Below are 21,825 nucleotides of genomic sequence, written 5' to 3'. Positions count from 1 at the left end.
GATTTTGGAAGTGATGTTGTTATTTATCTCTGTTCGGAACATAAACCCCTGCGACCAATACTGGATCTATTGTGTTATTATTATTGTAAAGTGAATGTCGTTTTGAGTAATGCAGAAAACATCTTCAGAAATTTAAATTCAGAAAGATGTCATAGCATAATACCTACTATATGAACGAAACTGTAAACATCTTCATTTAAAATGTTTTAGCAATTTGTAGCAATAAGACTCAGGATTTTTTTATTATGAAACGAAAGTTTTAGCGATATGAAGATTTTTTTACTATTATATTATAAGCATACGACGCTTCTGTGTACATTCATAAGCAGGGTTGTGCAGTTTCAGGATGGTCAATGTCGAATGACACTCGCTCTAACCATCACTTCATACGACAAACGCAGTCCATCAAAACATAATCGATTCACGCAAAAGCCTCTCACGCCAACCCTCGTTCAATGCAGAGTCAACCACATCCAACAGCAGCGATCGTCTCTTGTTTTCGAACCACACGATGAAACACCGAAGCGAGTTTTTGTTCTACGCTTTGCATTCTATTCATAGGGCGTGCTATGTTTGTGTTTGCTGCGCCATGCAATACTACTTAACAAATTGACCTTCATCCTGGCATTTTCAGACGAGAGTCACCCAGCAGTGAGTGACATAGCTCTGCGTCGGAACGACTCTTAAGAAGCGTTCGGCTACTCAAGAGATTTGCAGAGAAAGAGCGTGGCGGCGACAGCCACCGTATCAATGCGTTCGTCTCGAATGTGTTCGTTAGCAACATAGAGACGGTCGGCTGTAGCGTTGATGGAGGAAGAAGGGCAATGTTGATGTTGTGGCTTTTTTGTGTTATGATGGTGATAATGCACAAGACTGTTCATAAGTAAATCATTATTTGTCAAAAGTATTGACAATCGGCAAATAAAATACATCACTGTTATTCTCGGTAATTCGAAAACAATAATCATTGTATTGTCATACATTGTTTTCCCTGTCATCTAGTAAAGTGGGAGGGGTGGTGATGGCTTTAGTGATAAATAATTTATGAATTTGGTGGAGAACACCCGAACAACTGGGCAAAATCATGAAATTTTCTGAACAACTTCGATGTTACCAAACAAAATATAAAATTCATCAATAAATTATTTTTGTCCTCCTCAAAATGCTGAAATCCGTCCAAAATTTTCCGAGGGGAATGAGAATTAGAGAAATTTAAAATACAGGGGGTGGCCAAAATGTTTGGGATAGGCAACTTTTTTTTTCTCTAACAAAAAAGTTCACCATGCTATAACTTTTCATAGAGTGCATCAAAAAATCTCAAATTTTGACCTATTATTATTATATGACAAATTTTGTCAACCTACTATAGGTGCATCAGTGGTACAAATTTGGCCTCGATTGATTAATGTTGCGCAAAGTTAGAACCGTTCGGGTAAAACACTATTTTCAAGACAACTCATTTTTGAGCTGTCATATCTCGGAAACCAGTGAACCGAATTGAATGAAATTTTAAACGTACACTAACAATATGTAAACTATTAAAACATAAGTACTTTTTAAACGTTGAAAAAGGTTATCATGGATTGACACTTTTTGGATTTTTCTCGAAAAAATGTAATTTTTTTTACATCAATGTCTAGGGGTCGCAGTACCGACCACTTTTGGCGAGTACCGGTATTTCTGTACTGGGGTTTTCAGTACCGGTAGTACCGGTAAACTACCGGTACTGGGAAATTTTTCACTAAAATGAAGAGTAATCTACTTTGCACAGAAAATAAACATTTTACCAGGCATTTGTGAATTACGGTTTTCAGGAATGTCATAAAAGCTATCCAGAAAACAATAAATTAAACAAAAAATATAGATAAATAAAACAGATAGAAAGAAATTAGTTTTATGAAACTTATTTTGGAGCTATTGTTTAGCTTCTGTGCAATTTAACAAGCAGTATTTTGGTCAGTTTAAAATGAAACAGTAACAACCTTATATGTACAAAAAACAAATAGGTGCAAGGTGAAGACAGAAGAAGATATAAATATTTTTTCTTGATGATGCTGTCAACGGATTATAAAAACTGAAGAAATAACAAGAAACCCTGATCTAACAAATTTTATTCTAAGCAAGTAAATCCAATTCCAACATTCAACGTTTATCAAACCAATCATTGCATTGCTATGATACCCTGGATTTGCAGAACTGTTGCATGTATAGAATGTTTGTTTGTCTTGTACTTGGTTTTAAATGTTTTCATTGAATATTTCCATTGTATATTGGCTATACTAATGATCGGATTTCAGTACTTCGGGAGAGATTTCGCGGTACCGAAAGTACCGGTACCAATGCTCAGTCAGTACCGGTATTTCGGTACCAAAAATTGGTCGGTAATACCGGTATTTTCGGTATCGGTACTACCGGTACTACATCCCTATTAATGTCAATAAATTTTAGTGTTGATATCCAAAGATTTTCTGTTCTCAAGTTATCTCTAATCAGTTATATTTGAGCGTATTAAGATTGAAGAAAGAATACATTTAGTAAGTTTTGTGTGGTATTGTAAATTTGACTTACTTTTCTCTATATGAGTAAAAATTTTAACCCGGTATAACTTAATTCGCCGTGAGCAAATATTACATTTTATAACGTCGTATTAGGTATCAATATTAGATGAGTAATCAAAATTTGAATCAAATTGCGGCTTTCTGAAGCAGTGCAAATATTAAGTGATTTTTTCTCCCACATGGAAATAATTTACTACGGCAAAATCATATGTACTTGAAAGCCACGGGTATAAGCTTTCTGTTAAATGGTAAAAAGTTTGTATTTGCACTGGATTTTATTGAAATATTCGATTTTTCATCAACAATGATTTTAAACTTAATTTGAACCAATTTTAATCATAACTTAATCATAACTTAATTTGAACCAATTTTAATCATAATTTTAACTACTGGCGGCAGCAGCTCGAGCAACTCACAAAACAGCCAATTCCATGCTAAACAATTAAAAATCACATGAATCTACTGATTCTCATGCCTATGTTTCATTAGGCAGTGGAATCTTAAATCAGAATGTCAGGAATTCTTTAGGAATTTTTCATCCCCCAAGAGTAAATAGAGCAACCACTAGCGCAATCTGCAAGCCAACACTGGAAGCTCGCCCCCGTTTACTAGTTCAAATTCAGATTACAAATGGTTCAACTTAAGATAACATTTTCCAAGTAAGAATCACTTAAATTTGATAATTTTATGACAAATAATGCGGAATATTATTCGGTTGGGTGATTCTACGATAAATAAGCTTTCATTTGACGTATTCACTTATTGCGTGTGATGCTATGCATGAGCTGTATGGGTGCACCGAAAATGTGCTTTCTCTGGGGGAAATAGGTGAAATCATAGTGATTTTTCAATTGCTTATTTTCGATGGCAAAAACATTTTTTTCAATGCATTTAAAGTTTATGTCATCAGATTACACTACGGAAAGCTGTTTAACATCTTTTGCGGGACAATATTTGCCTAAAAAGTACAGTATTTCAATGAATTTCAAAATAGTTCAAATTAAGATTACATTTTAGCGAATTTTAAGCGAATACGGAGTCGTGGGTTCGAATCCCACCAGAACGCGATTTTTTTCACAAATTTCATCCCTCAATCTGCCAATTAGCAACATTTCGTGCCTTCTAATTACAAGTTTTTCCAGTATGTTTCAGACATACCAGCTAATCTGGTAAAATGCCAGTAAAATGGGCAATATGTATCATTGTACTCTTGCTTGCGTCACTTGGCGCAGTTCGGTCGTCCGAGCGTCCGACCGTGCCGAGTTCTCGACGCATACTAATTAGACACCAGCAAAACAAGCTGCCTGGTAGCTAGGTATGCGGAGTGCGAGAGTAAGTCTCTTCTTCATATAAATAATTCGCTCGCACTTGTAGTTAGTGGGCACAAATAGGAGTGTGTTGTGGATTGGCATCTAAGCCGAATAGAGAGATGAGTTTGTGAAATAGGAGTGTTCACGGTGCGGCTTCGGAGTCAGTTTGGCTTTCTATTCCGCAGAACCATTACCTGTTCTGTGGCTTAGTTGGTTAAAGCGCCGGTCTAGCGAATACGGAGTCGTGGGTTCGAATCCCACCAGAACGCGATTTTTTTCACAAATTTCATCCCTCAATTTGCCAATTAGCAACATTTCGTGCCTTCTAATTACAAGTTTTTCCAGTATGTTACATTTTGACTTGTTCAAATTTTGATTTTTACCCTATTGTTGATAAACGTTGAAAAAATTATTCAATTCGATTCACTGGTTTCCGAGATATAACAGTTCAAAAAATAGTTGTCATTATAATAGTGTTTTACCCGAACGTTTCTTACTTCACGAAAAATGAATCAATCGAGCTCAAATTTGTACCAATGATGCACATATAATAGGTTGACAAACAGTCAAAATTTGAGATTTTTTGATGCACTCAATCATCCTTAGACTCGGAAGCTTCAAAGAGAATTTATTATAGAATGTTGCAAAAAAAAACTCCCAAGAAACTCTTCATTAACTATGCCCACAATTCTTTTCAACGAGTCACCGATAACTCAAAAAAGTTTCAAGCATTTTTTTCGAACCAAATGATCTTCTGAACTTGACTTGACTTGAACTTTCTATTTTTTTGAGGATCGTGAAATGCTAATTTTTACATGCACGCACACTAAGTGCCACATAGCGGCAGATTGCAAACAAACTGCTTACCTGTATGTAGCCACGGTGTCTAGGTTGTCCATTTATTACGTAATTTTCACGATTTTTCGACGTAAACCACCATGACCCTCCCCCACCACTTTAAAACATGGTTGTATGGAAACCCAAATATGTTTAAGATTTTTCAGAATGTCCAGAGAATTTCCAAAGAAAACAAAGAAAGGTAGGAAGGAATATTGAAGACCAAGGATTGAGTCCAATACCTACCTTTGACAAACAGAAACGGAAGACTACCAACCAACCCCATCAATCATGTTTACCGGCTCTGTAAGCGATTATCCAAAAAATAAAACTCAAATGAATTGTTTTATTTTTGTGTTCCATTACAATCAGAAAAGAAATTATGACGATCATATCTTAAATTGCGGGTAACACTAGTTTACAGCATTTTTGAACTCGGTAAACTGATGATCATTTTTGGTGTAGAATCATGCCCTGAGTTCAAAAACGCGAAGGAAAAAAAATACAGTAGAGCGGAAATTTTTTCGACTTTCCATACAAGGTTGATGATTTGAAATCGATTTTTGTTCTATTTTTAAGCTAAGTCGCTCACTTCAAACATCTCATTCTCCGTAATCAATGCTCCGATTGAGCTGAAATTTTTACTGTAACTTGCCTACATATGATATGTCAAATAAACGTCGAGTAAGAATTTTTAAGTTGTTTTTTTCTTATTGAAAAAAAAAATACATTTCTTCAAAAAATTTTGGGAATTTTGCTAAAATTTAAGAAGATCGTCCCTAAAACTCGTCAATATCTTGAATTTCATCAATCTGACGCAAAACCTATATTCAGATGATCGAATGGTATTATATTCAGCTTTTAATTTATGGAAAAAGATTTAAAATTGGTTGAACAAAAAGCAATATATTTGAATTTTAGTAAATTAAATATTTTGAAAAGTTACAAAACTCGATATTGAGCTAAAACTCAAAAACTATTCTACTTTAAATTTTTTGAAGGTCGGTTTCGAAATCAGCACTAAATTGTGCTTCAAAAATTTTGGTCGTTGACAGAAGTTCACGATTTTCGTTTTATTTTGTAAACTTGTGTAATTAGGGCCAGTGTGGCTGGGCCCACTTCAAAAAATAACTACCTCCATTTATCGGCAATTATCATTATCAATTTAGAGGGTTGAGTTGTACGATCTGCTTCAGTTTCGGTATATAACAATCACAATGAAAACTCGTCTGAAGTAGGAAATTATGTCTCCATTTTGTCGAATCACAATTAATTCGTTAAGCGATCGGTCAAGAGAAACAAATGTAATTGTTTCACGACAAGGAAATGAGTCGTCGCCCGCCCATACATTATCGTTACCAGCAATTGCTGTGTGCAATTGAGAAAAGGCGTCAATTAGTGAACAAGTGGGAAAAAACCACCCATACAGTGAACGGACGGTGTGTCATCATCATGTCCGAATTCGCGAACATGAATGCCACTCAACTAGCTTTATCTAACATATGGTGGTGGATTGCGTACTGATCTAGGAATGCTCATTTTCTCGTCTATTTGCAACAACAACAAATCTACTCATAGACCCAGGCCGCCGCATGGCCTTCGAAATTTTCAAAACCGATTGCGTCGACCATAAAGTCGTGGATTTTATTTTCCGTTTGCATGCATCTCGCGCAGAAACAAATCGCGCGTGCACTCTGCAGGCCACCGCCGCGCCGTTTAGATTTCTTTCTCACAGGTTTGTTTTAACACGGCGCGCAAAGTATCATTTATTTGTTTTTCGGTCTTTTCCCATCCGATCACCGCTATACCCTAGGGCCTAAGCCTAGTGGGTTCGATGCAGCAAATGTGCATCAAGTGTGAGAAGAGTTGCAGATCTATGCTGCCGTGCTATTTTTTCCCAGGTCAACTGGGAGGTTTTGAAACCTTCGTTTGAATATTGCGTGGGGCATGGGTACTTGGAAATATCCGGAAAAAATAGTTATTTTGTGCTTTTACGATCAAACACGTGGAATGAGATATTACCCTCCTGGCGGATCGACTGAGTCGTTCAGCCTTGTAAAAATATCATGGATATCAGTGGACAATAAGCACAATCGAAGATTGAATGGCAAATTATGTTGATTCAGAAAACCTTGTCAATCCTGAACTCCAGAATATTTTACAATAAACACAATAGTAGACTGAGTAGTGGGTGAGGTAGATTCTGTTGACCTTGCCAATAGTGAACTCCAGGACATTTTGAAACCCTTACAATGTCGTACGACTTCAAAAGGGACTTCTCGTTGCATTACGGAGCACCATGGATATCAGCGAGTAGCCGCAATCGTATATTGAATGGCAATTGAGGTAGATTCTGTAGCACTTCAAAGTCCTGAGCTCATGAACATTTTGAAAACCTTACAATGTCAAACGACCTCAAAAAGTACAACTCGCTTAAATACGGATCACCATGGATATCAGCGAACAGTAACCGCAACTGTAGATTGAATGGCAATTGAGGTGGATTTTGTAGAACTTGAAAGTTCTGAACTCCAGAACATGTTCAAAATCTTGCAATATCGGACGAACTCACAAGGGACTTCTCGTTGCATTACGGAACACCATGGATACCAGCGGTCAGTAACCGCAAACGTAGATTAAATGTCAATTGAGGTAGATTATGCAGAACTTCAAAGTCCTGAATTCCAGGGTGTTTTGAAAACCTTACAATGTCATACGAACTCAGAAAGGACTTCTCGTTGCATTTCGGAGCACCATGGATATCAGCGGACAATAACCGCAAACGTAGATTGACTGGTGGCTGTGATAGATCTTATTGTGCATGAAGTCGTAACTCCAGGATAGTTTGGATATCTTAGTACATCCAAACAGTAAGAAGACAGTTGCCAGCTTATGTCTGGCGACTCTAGGAGTATTCTCACACTCTTTTTCCATGAAATAATTGCAGAGATAACATTGAGGAGCTTACAGAGTAATATGACTGTGATTCCATAGTATAATGGAGGCCTTAAGATGATCTAGGTTAATTAGACGCGTTCAACAAAGCAAACAGGACTAGGGGGCATCCATTTAGTACGTCACGCTAAAAATGGGAATTTTTAACACCGCCCCACCTCTCACCTCTCCTTATTACGGGTTTTTCCTATACACCCGATTCTTTTTTTTTTTTGCACGGGTCTGGTTTTTGCTATAACTCAGTCAATTTTCAACCGATTCTCATGAAATTTTGTACATGTAGGCTGTAAATTGATTGAGTTATAGCGAAAACCAGACCCGTGCAAAAAAAAAAGAATCGGGTGTACTTAATACTTTGCTTGTCACACTTTACAGAACCCCCCTCCCCCCTCTAAGCGTGACGTACTTTATGGATGCCCCCTAGGATCTGTGAAACATATTTATGGCTCAAGTCATGACTATAAACAGTTTCATGGAGCGTTTCAATAAAATACAAATAAAAGCCATCTATTTCGGCTCACCAAAAGAAATGGGGGGGGGGGGGGAGGTAGGTGCGGTGGGTTGTCCATTGGTGCATTTTAAAGTACAACTATTCCCCTTAATTAAACTTAAATTTCTACACTGAAAAATTATTTTTTTTGTAAAATCTGTACATCTCGATTCCGTAGAAATGCGTTTCATGAACATGGCTATATACTATATGTATCTCACCGTATACAAGAAATCAAGACAATTGATTAACAATTGACTGAGTATAGGGTAATTGATCCGATCATGGAGGAGTTAAGGACTGGGTTCATCCTTAAACCACAATTATATCCGCCCCAAGCAAACTTTTTACATGAATTGAATTGAAAATAATAAAAACCATCCTTAATCTACGGGAAAATAACGAAATATTGCCACTTTGATGTTGTTATGAGCATTTTATTCGTTTTTATCTGAAAGGACATTGTGTTCCTAATGTTGCGGTATTTGTTCCTAATAACACAGCAGCAAACAAATTAAGAAAAATATACTTTTTAAAATAGGTTTTTGGGCAAATCTTAAGCAAACAAATGGTGCAATCTCATAATTTAAGCACAATACATCAATTAAAAATACCTTTTGGTAACATTTCAGTCGAAAAAGTGCAAAATTGCCAATGACCACGTGGTTTATGGACAGCCCCTACATAGTTTTCCAACAATTATCACGCTCCACTTGTACACCGTGGTTGGCGCCGGGTCAACAAACCCATTCCAGCACATTCGTAGGACCCTTTGTAGAATCAGTATCAAATTTATAATCTACCGTCGTTGGGGGTGAGAATGGGTCAAAAAACGATACTCAAAGATTGTTTGTTAAATAACAAATGCAATTGAAGTCGGAGTAACTTTTTATTTGGTATGTATTCTCTCCTATGTGGTAATGATAGTTTAGTGAGAAAGTATCACGTTATATGAATTGCTTAGTAAACTACAAATGATTGAAAATTGACCCAATCTCACCCCTTAGAGGGGGTGAGAATGGGTCAAAGTATTCGAAATCACCTATCTAAGAATATAAATTAATTTTATTGATCATATATAGTAAACCTACTTAAAACACAATGTTATCATGACAAATAAAAGCTTAGGTAATTTTAAAAGATGATTAATCCACCTAGAATTAATCCACCTTCTAATACGGTGAAATACCCAAGTTGTGCGAAATATGCCTCGCAATCGGCAGTTCAGTGTACGAATCCCTGTCAATATTTTGATTTGTCTATGTATCTATTGATTCACGACGTGACTGATGTGCAGCTAAAATGATGCGATATCACAAGATATTTTTTTCTGTATGTACTGTAGAGTCTAGTTCATTATGACAGTTATCACTGAATCCTTTTTTTTGGATCTGGATCGAAACGTTGGCGATGAGATAAGAAAATCTACGCTTTTCATGGACTGAAAGCCAAAAACCCACGAGAAAAAAGTTATTACTGATGATTGATTGAAACGAAGAGAAAACAGAGAAGGTTGTTCGCATGCTTTTCACATGCTCTCTAGGGCACTTCAGGGGGTCTCAGGGGTGTTTCAGGGGGTCTATGGAGAGATCCAGGAGGTCTCAGGGACGGTTCGGAAGATCTCAGGGGCGTTTCATGGTATCTCAGTGGAGTTCCAGGGATGTTTATGATGTCTCAGAGGCGTTACAGGAAGGGGTTTCAGAAGAGTACCTAGAGGTCTCAGAGGCGTTTCTGGAGGGATTCAGGGACGTTTCAGGAGCTCCTAGAAGGTTTTCGGGGATCTCAGGAGCGCTATAGACAATCTCAGTGGCATTTCAGAGCGTCCCAAGAGGTTTCAGAGGAGTGCCTGGAGATCTCAGGGGTCTGTCCATAAACTACCTAGACTCTTAGTGGGGACGGCGGGTTCTGGCTAAAGTCTACGCTCCATACAAATTTCAAAAAACTGTATGAACAAAAGTCTACGGAGGGGGAGGGGGGTCTGAAATGGCCCAAAATGAGTCTACGTAGTTTATGGACAGCGCCCAGGGGGAGTTAGTGGATTTTCAGTGGCTCTCAGATTGTACATGGAGGAGTGGACTACTACGAGGTTTCAAGGGCTCTATGGGAATTCCAGGGGGCTTCAGAGCAGGCCTCAGGGGGTTGACTTGGGTCTCAGTGGCGTTTCAAAGGGCCATGGGGTTTCCTGAGCGTCTTGTGGGAGTTTGAGGAGGTCTCGTTAGAGTTTTAGGGGGTCTGAGGGACCATTTCAGAGGGTTTCAGGGGGTAGTACGAGATCTCAGGGAATTCCGAGGGGTTCCAAGTTTCAAGGACATTCCAAGAGTTCTCAAGGGTGTTTCAGGGATTCTCAGGGGAATCCAAAAGGTTTCGGGAGGGTTTTAGAAGATCTCAGGGGCCATTTCAGTGGGTCCCAGAGGATCTCAGGGGAAATGTCCATAAAGGCTCCAGAATCCCTCTGAAACTTCAGGAAGAATTTATAGCACGAATTTTTGAAAAATTTCTAGTGCAATGACTAGGTTTTGTCGAAAGTTCATTAAGAAACGAAAATTTGTTTGTGATATTTCTAGCGAGAATTGTAATGTAAAATGTATATGAAATTTTAGCGAAAGCCTAGCAGAATTTCTGATTTCATTTCTTGACGAATACCGTTGAGTTTCCTAGTATTTTTTTTAACAGAAATTCCGAACGAATTCAAATTTGATTTTAATAAAAATTTCATTTCAGCAAAACTTTTTAAGTTCCCTTAAAACCTAAATTTCTTCTGAAATTTTTCTCAAAAAAAATTAATTTCCAGGAATTCTATCATAAATTCATGCTCAAATCAGGATGTAAATTATTCTAGAACTCAACCTTATTAGTGCTTCAACCATTTCAGGATTCAATTTCAATAGGTCAAGTCAAACACCTGCCGGGGCCCGTGGCGCAGTGGGCACCCATTCACTTCAGTGGATGGTCATGGGTTCGATCCCAGCCCCGGCACCTGCAATTTTTCGTCAGCTTCTCTTCCCCTCGATAGTGGCTGGCACTTGACTCTCTTCTGAGCTTACAACTCTTATGGACCCGGATAATTGGATATCAACGAACGGCAATTCATAATGGACACTCAATCGGACTGTCAAAGGAACAAGAGTCACACACCAACATCATCGTGGTCATCCTTCTAACATGAACAAAGTAGCAGCACATAGGCAACCAGTTCGAATTAGAATAGAATATATTCAGACGCTATAGAAAAATTAACTTCAGCTGTCAAATTTTTATCGGTCACGTAGTGCCCAAGTGGACGTACAACTAGCTGTAAATCAGGTTAAGCGGATAAGAATAAAAAAGTAAATCCTCATATTTGCCGTACGGTGAAGATCTGGTTCGTGAATCTTTAACGAACGACTTTTTAAAATTCTTCTTCATCTCCTTGGCGAAACATCCTCACTGGGATATATCAGAGTATATACTGCCACAGTTTTTAACCTTTGTCAATTGAACTCTTTGGAGCTTCTTGTATGCACGAAGATATTCTAAAACCATGGAAGGCAAGGAAAATCACTATTACGAAAGGCTCCTGGTCTCACAATCAGCACGGTCTTACTGAATTGAATATCCATGCGTGTCCCGAATCAGATAAATCGGTCTCTCAATACCTCATTTTTTTTGATTATATTTAATTGGATATGATCGGTCTGCCTTTTTTGACTGATACTGCAAAACTTATAGAACAAACAAAAGCACATAACCCAATTTGCTATTTGCTTTAAAAATAATCCATTCCAATTCCAACAATTCGACGCAATTTACTTCCGTACAATCTCAGTTGTCGACGAATAAAAGCTGGAGCCAGTCATTTTTTACGTTTTTCCAAGTAGGTAGGTCTTCCCAGTTCAGGGAAAACCATATTCCCACATTCCGGACCAAGCATGCATGCATTCGTTTATAGTTCACTAGTTCAATATATTTTTTCGTACCTCCACAACCTTCTGGCACCTCCCCCTCCTTGGCCATCCTCCTCCTGGAACCACCCAACTAATTTGTATTATTTTTAATGCACCCGGGTTTGTGCGCGTGGCAGCGGCGGCATTGCGTTTTGCCTATAAAACTAGAAGCTATAAGCAAGATGCCACGACGGTTGTCGATTTTTTCTGCTTTCTATTTTCTAAGCCCGGGCTCACTCGACGGTCTTGCCTGCGCCATCTATTCATATAATATTAACGATGCTAGTTTTTCTGCCATACTAATACACTGCTTTTCCGAATGATATGGCCCTTCAAACTATTTTGAATAAAGTCGACTTATCATGACTAACAGTTACTGATGTTGTAGATTCCCATTTTGGTTACCTATAGGCCACACGATGTACGAATAACAATATTCCAGGAGGTCCATAAAAGGAGTTTGTTCTTTAAAATTTTATCTTGGAACAAACTTTCAATTATTCAATGTGGAAGTGCTTATAAAGCACTAAGCTTTTAAGAAGGCAGTGCCTGTGGATTCAAGCTAACAAGGAGAAGTGTTGCCAGTAATTAATAGTTCAAATGTTCATGTTTCTAGAGAACAAGTAGATAAAACACATAAGATCCTTAATCAGAAAAAAGAAATTAAACTAGTTTATCTATTATCTGTTTTTGAAAGATGGTCATATCATTCCAAAAACTATTATACAAACAAGAACCATAACCCAAATGGAGAAGCGTGAAGTGAGCTGCAACAGCAGCAGTAGCAGCACCAGCCAATGAAATCAACAAAACGATCACAACAAACAAGAATAGAGCGCGCAAGTAAAAAGAATAACGCGCGTGTTGGAAAATCTTTTTCCCTCGGAGATGCGCGGCTGGCTTCGGGCGGCGCAAACACACCACCCAGTGCACCGCGGGGTAAGGCAAGCAGGCAGGCAGGCAGGCAGAACTTGCAACAACTTTGGAAGATGATTTTTCCGCCCGAATCAGTTTTTCTAGACACGTGGCGGCGCGATGAAGTGAAAGTGGTGCAATCGGATTTGATCGCGCGGGATTTTCTTTTTCTAGTGGTGTGATTTTTAAGTTGGTCGATAGAGATCGATTCCAGTATTAAGGTTAGTTCGGATAGATGATAGAGTGATAACTTTTTTTTTCTTTTTATTGGGGAATTATAACTTATGCTAATTCTTCTCTCAGATATAAAACAATTGTTTGATTGGTGGTTGAACATTCATTATATTCTTGTTGTTAGGAATAGACATTGTGACTTGATATATACTTTTTGGTTTGCTTTTTGGTTATTATAGTTATCACACCAAAAAACCTTTATTTCACTGTTGAAAGCTTATGCTAATTAGATTTAGGCTTCTACAGCTTAATTTTGAGTTATTTAATATAAGGAAATTGTACTAAGGTCCTGGACATCCCAATTTTTAAGGGTTGACTCCACAAAATTTCATTTCACGAATAATCATGTGAAGCAAGAACAAACTAGTTAAAAAAACCTAACTGACTGTCTACTGGCATGCTGTACCCAAAATGTTTTCATTTAAATTTCTTCTACATTTAATCCTGGAGAAACTCTTAAATGAACTCACTTCAGAATTCAGAACTTTTCAGAACTCTATAACATGAAAGGCCTGAAAGTGTTAATTGAATATTCTTGTTAATTTATTCCAGGAATTCTCGAAGATATTTTTAAGTATTTTAAGGCGATTTTTCGAAATTTTTGGATATTATTTGACATAATAAAAATGAACCCCAGATTTTCTTTTTAATTTAGTAATGACACTTTATACTATAAAGTGTATTCGTGCCAGCCCCTAGAATTGATGAACAATATGCTTGAGTTCCAAAAGATTTTCTGTTTGAATTATGGATGCAATAGTAAGAAGTAATCTTTGAAAATTCTGACAGATAGATTTTAAGGCAATTTGAGGAGTTTATAAAAAAATAAGTAAAAGCGACATTGAATACTTTCCTCCATGGATTTTTACCAAAAGTTGTTTTCAATTTATGGAATTTGTCAAACATTCTTTGTGGAGGTTGCTCGAAACTCCCATGCAGCTGTGTGAGATGTTTTTGTGCTTCAATTATGCAAAAAAGGCTTCCACAAGAAATTCTCTATGAAGCTCGAATACCTCAAGATTTCTGCTCTCGTTTTTAATTCTCTATAAAAAGTCCACCATGAATTTCTACTGAATCTAAAGGTTTTATCCCATTAGCACACTTTAAGCTGTTTTCACCTGAAATATTTTTATCATCGTTTTCGCATTCCAGCTTTTATTCTGGATTTCCGTTATGGATAAATTATTGTATTTTTTTTTATCGATTCCTCTAGAAAGAAAATTTCCACAATATTGTAGCCCCGGGCCCTTCAAAATTGTAAATCCGGCCTTGATCAAGTACATAACAGCTCTTGGTGCCCAAGTATCACGGGAAAACCCGCGTTTGCGAAAACATGAGGAAAAAATCATTGAAGTCATAAATATGCCCCTTTATGACATGATTACGAGTTATTATTTCATGACCATAACGACAATTATCATAAACAAGGTCAAGATTGTCAAAAACGACAAACCTTTACTTGTTTAAATATAATATCAAACATTAGCTGTCGCGGCAAACGTCATACTGCCTGCCTAAAGGGTGATACGGTCAAAATTTGGTCACACAATTTTTTTCATAACTTTAGACTGCGTACACCAAAACACTTAATTTTTGACCAGTAATGCTACATTATATGTAGCTTTTACCACAAAATTTTCATCAAAATCGCTTAAGTATTGGTTGATATACAGATAAAACCATCGACCTACCTTTTTAAAATTTTGTACAAAGGCGCGCCATAGTAAATTTTCGGAAATTTAAGGTCAGTAAAGTACAATTTTGATTATAGAACTACCAATACTGCTCTGATTTTTATCAAAATTTTACAGTATAACACTATTATGAAAATAAAAATGGCTATGAATACTTTCAAAGTTGTAGCAGTTTGAATATGAAAAAAAACTGACCGTGTGCCACTTAAGCAAATATAACTTTGTAACGGCTGGATCAAATTGAATGAAATTTTTACACAACATGTTGATATGCATACTTCACAAACTTCACATACATTTTCATTGAAATCCTTTAAGTATCTCTGGCTCTATAAATAAAACAGTAAAAATTTGTGAATCCTCTTTGCACAGAATTTTAAAATTGCAGATCTCAGGGTTCAACAATATCTCCGCAAATACTAGACCGATTTTGATGAAAAATGTATGATACAAGCTACATATAATGTACCATTACTGATCCAGAAATCAGCTGTTTTGGTGTACGCAGTCTTTAATAGTTATGAAAAAAAATTGTGTGACCAAAATTTGACTTGACTAGACAAAATTCGACAAAATTTGACCACCTAAACAAATATAACTTTGTAACGGCTGGATCAAATTGAATGAAATTCTTACACAACATTTTGATATGTATACTTTACATACAGAAAAATTTTCATTGAAATTGGTTCAGTATTTCTGGCTCTATAAATAAAAGAGTAAAAATGTGTTCTTATTTTTTAATCCTCTTTGCACAAAATTTTAAAATAGCAGATCTCAGGGTTCAACAATATCTCCGCAAATACTAGACCGATTTTGATGAAAATTGTATGGTACAAGCTACATATAATGTACCATTACTGATTCAAAAATCAGCTGTTTTGGTGTACGCAGTCTCAAGTTATGAAACAAATTGTGTGACCAAATTTTGACCTATCACCCTTTACTGTGTTTCTACGCACAGCCCCATAGGGACGACCCTAACAAATTCGTGTGTATGGGTTGGGAGCCCTCCTTTCCAGAGATGAGAGGGGTCTCACACCGAGCTAAGAACCTTCCCCGGCTCCAAAAGTATCCACTTACCAAATTCCACGCCGATCGGTTCAGTAGTTTCCGAATCCGAAACAGTGCCATGCAACCATGCAACACAATAATCGGGTGCAAACTTTATATTTTTACACAAACCTGTAAAGCCATTTGTTTTTTCATGCCCATTCCGATTGGCTGTGTTTCGTGGTATGATAAAGCATTCTTTAAATTAAAAAAAAATGTAATTATCTTATAGTTCAAACGTAAATTAATTTTTCAGAACAATATTGTGAAGTGAGCAGCATAAAAAAGGGTCCACAAACTGAATTCATTTAAATGATAAACCCGATCAATGGCTGTGCGATGGATAACATAATTTGTTATAATTTCGTTATTTTAAACAAGTCCAAAAACTTTGAAAGAATGTAGTTGTTATTATATCGTAAATTGTTATATTGGAGGGTTGTCTGAATCTTGTTACTATTAACCGGGGTCAAATTGATCAGCGGGGTGAAATTGATCATTTGGGTACTATGTATATTGTAATTGCATACCAGGAACTTCTAAGCGTCGCTATGATCTCAAATTTTTTACCTAATCTAGTTCATAGATGTCTAGAGATAAGTTTGGACTTTTAGTTTTATAGAAAAAAGTTAGTTTAGCCTTATTTTCTTTTAAATAATTGCAGAGTATTTTTCACTTAGCTGAAATCATTACTTCTAAACAATCGATTGCCACTAGGACTTCCCGTTTTTTTTTTTTTTTTTTGTTTTAACATTCTTGTGGAGAACTTTGGTTGGAAAGTTATGAAGCTATTCTGAATATGAATAAGTTGATAAATGTTCTTTTTTTGACGAAAAAGTGATTTATTGTAACAGAAATCAATTATTTCAAAAGAAATTGCCTACCTTTAGGCGTTCAGAGGGAAATTTCAAAATTTAATTTTGCATTTTAAGTGTCAAATTCACTAGTTGTAAGAGTTTTGACACGCTATTCTGGTTTAGAAGAGCAAAATTAAGTGGTTAAGGAATTTTTTTAATCGATGCTTAATTGTATACTAATCAATTTCGCCCCAAAGTGGCATCTTAAATTTTTTGATTTTTGAAGTAATTTAACTAAAAATTTAAATTTGTTGAACAAAATTATGTCACATTGTTTCATGGAGATCCACTGGGTACTGATTTTCCAGAAATTTTTTTGGCAATTTTTGAAATGCCACTAATGTTATCCGCGAAAGTTGTTGTAAAGTGATCAATTTGACCCCGAATTACGGTACATATTTTATAACAATCGTTGGAACAAACATTACCAAACACCGTATCTAACAAAATCCACGAACGGAGAAAATCGAAGGGGAAGTTCGCTGTTCCCATAGCAACTCATACATTGAGCATTTCGAAAACGAGAAAAATCCGGGTATTTTTTCACAAATCTTCGGGGATGATACAAGTAGTCATCAACGAAATTCAGCGCCTCATGAGAAAATCTCTTTTTTGTTTATATACATATGTTACATACGGTGTTTGGTAAATTTAAGCTTGTATTGTAACAAAATGACAAAATATGTAATAGTTTTGTTAGTCCCAGGTGGTCAGGGATAGTTTAGACCGAAATTTATCATTTCTCTTTACGTAACGATTCTATGACATTTCCCGGAAAACCATTTTCCGGAAAGACATTTTCCGGAATGACCCATTTCCCGGAAACCCATTTTCTGGAATGGAACATTCCCCGGAAAACTGTTATCGCTATTCCCAGACTCATTTAATTTCAACCTTTTTATGAAATGCACAATAATTGACATATTTTGGTTGGTATTCGTTGATAAATTTAAGCAAAAACAAAACATTAAAAAATATTAGCATTTATAATGCTAACAGTTTTATCACTACATCTTGAATGAACAGTCTTTTTTTAATGAAGGAAAATTTTCAATGACAATTCTGGCAGCTGTAATTCCAAAAGATAACATTAGAATGAAAACAAATGAAAGGAATAATATCTTATAAAATAGTAGCGGTTGCATTTTGCGCATAGTTTGGTCTAAAAATTCTTACTATTTACGAGCTCTATAGGTGGGTTGCAAATTAGTCAATATTAGCTCAAGAAATGAAAAAGTCGGCTCATCTTTCGACAACGCTTCCGAAACCTACTCATCAGACGTGAACAAAAAAAAACTAAAATAAAACGTTAAAATGAAAAAATAAATGAGAGACGAAATTTCAAATGGGGAAGTCAATGAATGACTATATCAAAGAAGAGTATACTGTATTAAACTTATGTGTAGTACTCACCCTCTTATATCCTCTTATTGTTTCTCACATATATTCTTTGCCTTTTTGATACTAAACCTTTAAATTACAGTACAAGTGGCCAACTTCAAGTTTTTGTCTAACGACTGGGTGTGGCTTATTGAGAGGAAAATACATTTGGCCACATTATTACTAAGCCAAATTGTCATCAGGCTAGATTGAAACGAAAGCGATCGAAAGAACAGCCCAATGCTAGAAGAAGGGAAAATCTCTAAAGGTGCAATTGACAGTTTGGCAATTGAACAACTCTGTAACAGTCTAACTTGACAGAACAACACATTTGTAAGAAAATGAAAAATATCAGATAGAGTTAGTAGTTTGGCCGCCAATCAAATACGCAACGTTGTAACTAGAAAGAACAGCCTATTAAATACGGAAGGGCAAAATCCCTATATAGAAAGCAGCAAGTAACAATAAAACACATGCTGGTAACCATGTGTTTTATTGGCACTTGCTGCTTTCTATATAGGAGATTTGTCCATCTTTATTTAATAGGCTGTTCCAACTATTAACTTTATCCGGTATTTTTTGTTCTCTTCAAAATGTGGGGTTCTTTCAGGTCGAAGAAAAAACACCAGATAGAATTAATAAATTGGGTGCGAATCAATTCTGTAACGTTACATCGTTGGAAAGAACAGACTGTAAATTAAAGAAGGGCAAATCTCCTATGCAGTTAGCAGTTCAACTATATAAATGCACCTAGAACAGCCTTTGACGAAAAGGAAGAATAATTTGCTATTGAAAAGCCAGTCAAAATATATCCATTTGGCTCAACGATGCTGGCTCTACTTTGTTAAGTGAACTGAAACGAGATTCTGAGTTCCATTCATTTATTGAGTTCTACAATTTTAAGGCTCGAGTTTCTGCAAATTGATAATCAACTGATAAAATTATCTTTAATAAGAATCAAAAAACCAGATGATGCTTAACGATTCTAAAATATCTTCTCCGGTTTTCCTAGAATTGCCTTTCCGGGAAATTGGGCATTCCCGGACATGAGGTATTCCGGGAAATGGAACAATCAGGAAAACGGTTTTCTAGGAAATAGGCTATTCCAAAACGAAAAATTCTCCACTGGTCCACTGGGGGTTCCGTGTTGTCCGTGCGTAATGTTAGTGATTATTCAGTCTGTGCAACCTGAAGACGGTGTAGTGTCTTTATTATATCGATTTTTCTATGGAATTCGGTGCAAATACAAACTTTTTAACATTTTACAAAAAGCTAATAGAGTCTGGGACCGTTTGGGCAGGAGTACCTATTTTGGGCACTTGCTGCTATAACTCAGTCAAATCTGAACCGATTGACTTGATTTTTGAGACACGATTAGATGCACAGTATCTAGCCATGTACAAAAATTCAAGTAAATCGGTTTGAAATTAACTGAGTAATAGCAGCAAGTGCCCAGAATAGGTGCTCCTGCCCAAATGGTCCCAGACCCTACCCGTAGCTTTCATGTGCATGAGATTTTATCGTAGTAAATTATTCCCATGAGGGAGAAAAAAAGAGGTCAGAATATCTGCGGCTTCAGAAAGCCGCACTTAAGTTCAACTCATGATTACCTACCCTAATGCAACTGAAGTTTGATTACACTGCGAAACAAAAATTAACTATTGGTATGTCTCAAGAGCAAACTTATGTGTCTCTGACAGATTCTGGGCCGCTAAATCCGAATCCGGGCTCAGATTTGCTCCAGCACGTCACAATTTTGAGCAATACCTCAATTTATAGGGCAAAAAATGCGATTTTGGCCTTTTTTGATTGCAAGCATGGAAATATTTTTTAAACAATCAAAGGGTAAATTGGTCAATTAACATCAGAATTAACGACTTATGTAAATGTTTCGTTTTACCAAATCAAATTTCATAGCTTTAAGCATTTTATGTTAGTAAGTAAACTTGCATGCAACTTTTGGAGGGAGACTTGTATGGGAAATATCGTTCCTAACATAAATCACTTAAAACTATCAAATTTGATTTTGTAAAACGAAATATTTTGCATGAGTCATTAATTTAGATGTTAATTGACAAATTTATCCTTTGAGTGCATAAAAAATATGTCCATGCTTAACGGCTTGCATTCAAAAAAGGCCAAAATCGCATGTTTTGCCCTATAAATTGAGGTATAGCACAAAAGTGTGACGTGCTGGAGCAAATCTGAGCCCGGATTCGGATCCAGCGGCCCAAAATCTGTCAGAGACACATAAGTTTGCTCTTGAGACAAAAAAATGTTGCGCTGTGTTATTAAAGCAAGTTGTATAATGTTCACTTGTTCGCCAAGAACAAGGTTCACTCGCAACTTATTTCAGTCGCATGGTTGTGAGACAAAAGTTCGAATGTCATAACATAAAGATGGAAGGACAAAATATCGAAGGGTTGGAAGGTCGAATAAAAAAAATCACGAGGACAAGAGGTCGAAGGGATAAAAAGTCGTTAGAACATGATTTTTTTTAGTAATTGCTGGCGTTTTATCTGTGATATGTACTATTTTATTTATTTATTTCCAACAATTGGGTTCTTTAGGGGTGTACAGATTATTGCATAATCAGAATCTCCGTCCAAAAATTAGTTGAAATCCTAAATTTCATCGTTTTTGGTGCCCGGGAACTATTTTTAAAATGCATTTAAAGTTTGTATGGGGAAAATACATCCTATATACATTTTGCGTGATTTTCAAGAACTTTCTATAAAAAATCAATACATATTTTATTATATTTTAGTATTTTTCATTATTAATACTCGAAAACGGGCATTAAATTTGTTTACAAACGTAATTTAATGAAAAAAAAATCGATTTTAGGTAGGTATTTTATAAAACGACTAATATCTCAAGAACAGTAGGCTTTGGAAATTTGACATCTTCGGCAAACTTTTTTAGCATAAATTGCCGAACAACTTTGCCGAAGACACTATATCGCTAAAATGAAAGATGGCCAAAATGACTTATAGGACTTTTATGCGAATAACGTGAGAAAAATATGCTACCGTTCAGAATATCGACCTTGTTCATAGAAATATTTTCTCTGAAGACACCAAGTGTGGATCTCGACATCTCTACGAGCTAGAGGTTTTTCCGTGAATTTTCAATCCTGCCCCAGTATGCGTTGCATGAATTTGTACATTGTGGGGCAAGCACAATGATACACTATGTCCAGGGAACTTGAAATTCTGTATACGACTACATTCTATACGTATTTTATCGCATTCAAAAAATTGTGTCAATTGATTCAGAATTGGCTGAGTTATAGCAGAAATAGGACCCCTGCCGAGATGGTTCCACTTCCCTATGTGAACAACGATTTAATTACAAGCTTAACAAACGTAAGCAATTTTTGTTTGTTCGATTTGCTCTTACTAGCTTTGGTGTAAGCTGAAGAACTTTTTTCTACACGTTAAAAAACTTATGTTCCACAGTTTTCGAAAGCTGATTATTGTAGTTTATATAAGTCGAACAAATGTTTCTGATTTTTAGTACTTCAGCAATTGTAGATACGTTCAATAATGGTTTAACAGTAAGCTATGTAAACGGATTTATGATTAATTTGTTTGATTAACACTCTTCCATTGTTAAT

General features: G+C 36.3%; 1 protein-coding gene across 4 annotated transcripts in view; it reads left to right on the top strand.

The window, feature by feature from the left end:
• LOC109420874 (peroxisomal targeting signal 2 receptor) overlaps positions 1-21,825 on the top strand; it is a 99,019-nt gene that overhangs the window by 39,436 nt on the left and 37,758 nt on the right. The window contains exon 1 of one of the 4 annotated variants that reach the window (XM_019695373.3): positions 13,045-13,209. The exons of the other annotated variants lie outside the window; for them this stretch is intronic. The gene's annotated coding sequence lies outside the window, so the exon portion shown is untranslated. Of the gene's footprint in view, positions 1-13,044; positions 13,210-21,825 lie in introns of those variants that run through there. 4 annotated transcript variants of the gene reach the window in all.

This window comes from Aedes albopictus, chromosome 2 (assembly GCF_035046485.1).
Source record: "Aedes albopictus strain Foshan chromosome 2, AalbF5, whole genome shotgun sequence".
NCBI classification, from domain to species: domain Eukaryota; kingdom Metazoa; phylum Arthropoda; class Insecta; order Diptera; family Culicidae; genus Aedes; species Aedes albopictus.
This window is presented reverse-complemented; position numbering and strand designations above follow the sequence as displayed.